Source organism: Chenopodium album, chromosome 9, assembly GCF_948465745.1.
Source record: "Chenopodium album chromosome 9, dcCheAlbu1.1, whole genome shotgun sequence".
Classification (NCBI taxonomy): Eukaryota; Viridiplantae; Streptophyta; class Magnoliopsida; order Caryophyllales; family Amaranthaceae; genus Chenopodium; species Chenopodium album.
The window spans coordinates 4,020,420-4,024,169 of record NC_137842.1 but is presented as its reverse complement, the minus strand read 5'-3'; the positions used below and the strand labels follow the sequence as shown (position 1 = coordinate 4,024,169).

Here is a 3,750-nt window from a genome sequence, read left to right as displayed (position 1 = left end):
GAAGAAGCTAAGAAAAAAAAGGAGATAAAAGAGTTGTGGTATTTTAAAAAAATAAATAAATAATAAAAATTGTGGTTGCCACACCGTGTGGCCAGCCACGTACAAAAATTTGTGTAGTTACTATTAATTTTTTTTAACAATAATTTTTGCACGTTTGTAAATAGAGATCAGATCTAAATGTTATTTTATTTTAACATGTGTCTTGAAAACCGTGAAAAGTCAAATGTGGCAAAAATAAAATAAAATAAAATAAAATAAAATAAAAAAAAAAAAAAAAAAAAAAAAAAAAGAAGAAGAAGAAGACAGTGGTATTCGTTGCTTTGGCTCTCCAATATATCTCAAAGCCACACTTAACATAATTTTATAGGTTTGTCTATGATGTTTGGATGGCATTGAACACAATGAACACCAAAGTAATCTCTCGAGAAATTATCAAACCATCATACCAAACTCCTAATCATCTTCGTCTATTACAAGCCTCGTTGTTTGATCACGTAAACTCGCCCACCCTTATGCCCCTTATCTTCTTCTTTACCTCCCAAAATACTAGTACTAATGAAGTCTTGGATCGCCTCAAAGGATCCTTACCCAACACATTATCCATGTTCTATCCACTCGCAGAGCGAGTACATGGCGCTGACTACTTCAATTGCAACGATGAGGGTGTACCCTATGTGCTAGCCAAGGTAGACACGCGATTAGATAATGCAGTTCACAAGGTAGAGGCATCTGAGCTCGACAAATTGTTACCATTGTATGGCCACGAAAGCTTTGTAAGCACCTTGTTGTTGGCCATCCAAGTCAATGTTTTCGAGTGTGGTGGGATTGCCATTGGGGTGATGATGAGCCATGCCATATCCGATGCCTTTTCACTATCGATGTTTGTCAAGACATGGGCGTCTATGGCTAATGGTAACAACCACAATAATGGACTAGTTGGTTTTCCAATTTTCGAGATATGTAAATTATTTCCTCCATCAACTACAAGCAAAGTAGAAGACATGGACGTGTATGCCAACCAAGAGAGGCCCGTAACAAAGTGGTTTATGTTTAGCGAAGCCAAGCTTAATTCCCTTAAATCGAAATTGTATTTGTACACCAACACCGGCACACAACATAATGGTAATAATTCGCTCATTATGATTTTATCAGCTTTCATTTGGAGTAGGATCAAGGTAGCTTGTCACGAAAATTCTAATCATATCCCTCATCATGTGTTCCAAGCAATTAATTTACGCCCTAATTTAAGTCCACCTAATGAACACTCATACTATTTTGGTAACATTTTTGTTAATTCCATAGCCAAATTATCTGTAATTATCAATGATGATTATAACTACTCTAACGAGTCTTTAATGTGTGAGTACTTGGAGAAAGCGAAAGAGTCCATTGATAGAATAATGATAAATAACAACGGGTTTATAAGACATTTACAGGATGGTACTCAAGACCTGAGATTTATGTTAGAGCACTTTGAAAGATCATTTAAGGGAGAAATAGTTTCACTTGGATTTAGCAATCTAAGGAGTTTGCCAATATATGAAGTTGATTTTGGTTGGGGGGAAGCCAATTTGGGTCACCTCTGCTACTCTCTTGTACAAGAATTTGGTTCTGATCCCTGCTGGCCCGTCGAGCAATGACATTGTAGCTTATATCAACTTGACTGCGGAAGACATGGCCAAACTCGAAAACGATCCAGATTTTAATTCATTTTTATCTAATAAATCTCGTGTTAGCAGCAAGTTGTTGTAAACATGTAATAACAATTATTTATCAAGTGTTGAACAAGCAAAGATTAATCATAGCTTGTACTTTTTATGTTTTAATTACATTGTTTATGTACGCCGCAGCTAAATTGGTGTCTTCAATTATGGAATCGACAACTGATTCACATGAATTAAAAATTTTAAAATTATAAATTATTTATTTAATTTAAAAAGTTGTATATTAGTTTTGAATTTTTTTTTTTTGAAAAATTTTAAATAATTTTATGGAATTTAAAAATAATTTATAAATTAATTAAAAAAATATATTTAAAAATTTAAAAAACATATTTCAACAACATAAAAAAAACGTTTAAAATAAATTTTGATCAAATAATAAATAAAAATATTAACCAATAAAAAATCAATACCGCCTTACCATAGATTTTTTTATTTACAAACAGTCACTTAGCCAACCGCACCCTTGTAGAGCCGCCGATACTTTCTCATACACATCAATCAATCAATCAATCAATCAAAGCCTTAATCCCAAAAGTGGGGTCGGCTAACATGAACCAAATTTGATTATTCCGTGTAGTCATCAACATAAATCTTTCTCCTCCATCCCTTACGATCCAAAACTTCATCCTCACGTAAATCCATGCACTTCATATCCTTCCTCACTCCTTCCAACCAAGTCATCTTTGGTCTCCCTCTTCCTCGTTTAATCCCTCCATGGTCCCACTCTTCCACTCTTCGCACCGGTGCACCCTCGGGTCTCCGTCTTACATGTCCAAACCAACGCAGACGATTTTCCCTTAATTTATCTACAATGCCCGCCACACCTACTTTCTTGCGAATAACCTCATTTCTGATTCTATCTCTTAAAGTGTTTCCACACATCCACCTTAACATGCGCATTTCCGTAACCTCCATCTTTTTAATTTGCTCTTTCTTAGAAGCCCAACATTCTGTACCATAGAGCAACACTGGTCTTATGGCAGTCCTGTAGAATTTTCCCTTCAACTTTAAGGGAATGCTGCGGTCGCATAGCACTCCCGTGGCCGCTCTCCATTTAAGCCACCCTGACTTAATCCTGTGGGTCACGTCTTGATCAATGTCACCATTCTTCTGGATGATCGACCCTAGGTACTTAAAACATTCACTCATGGTCAAATCCTTTCCATCCAAACTCACCACTTCATTGCTTGTCCCCCTCTGAGTGCCAAAACGACATACCAAATATTCAGTCTTACTCCGACTTAGCTTAAACCCTCTAGATTCCAACCTTTGCCTCCATTGCTCCAACTTGACATTAACCCCATCCTTAGTCTCATCCACCAAAACGATATCATCTGCGAACAGCATACACCATGGAACCTCATCTTGAATTGGTCTAGTTAATTCGTCTAGAACCGTTGCAAAAAGAAAAGGGCTTAATGCAGACCCTTGATGCAATCCGATTGTAATAGGGAAATCTTTTGTCAACCCTCCGCATGTCCTCACATTTGTTGACACATCCCGATACATATCCTTAACTAGGTCTACATACCTTCGTGGGATACCTTTCTTCAACATTGCCCACCAAAGTATCTCTCTTGGCACCTTGTCATATGCCTTCTCTAAATCAATAAAGACCATATGAAGATCTTTCTTCTTTACCCTATAAAACTCCATCATTTGTCTTATCAAATGGATTGCGTCCATAGTAGATCTCCCAGGCATAAAACCAAATTGGTTATCTGAAATGCTTGTGCATGCCCTCAACCTTTGTTCAATCACCCTTTCCCACAACTTCATAGTATGGCTCATAAGCTTAATTCCTCGATAGTTAGAACAATCTTGAGCGTCTCCTTTGTTTTTATAAACCGGGACCAAGGTGCTCTTCCTCCAATCTTGTGGGATCCTTGTAGCCGTCCATATCTTGTTGAAAAGGTTTGTTAACCAATCAATACCAATCTTACCCAAACACCTCCACACCTCTATCGGTACCCCATCAGGGCCAACCGCCTTCTTAGGTTTCATCTTCCTCAGTGCAATCTCCACC

General features: G+C 37.3%; 1 pseudogene; it reads left to right on the top strand.

Annotated features, from left to right (window-relative positions):
- Window positions 1-365: 365 nt before the first annotated feature.
- LOC145557324 (epi-neemfruitin B synthase L1AT-like) lies at window positions 366-1,752 on the top strand (annotated as a pseudogene).
- Window positions 1,753-3,750: the final 1,998 nt, after the last annotated feature.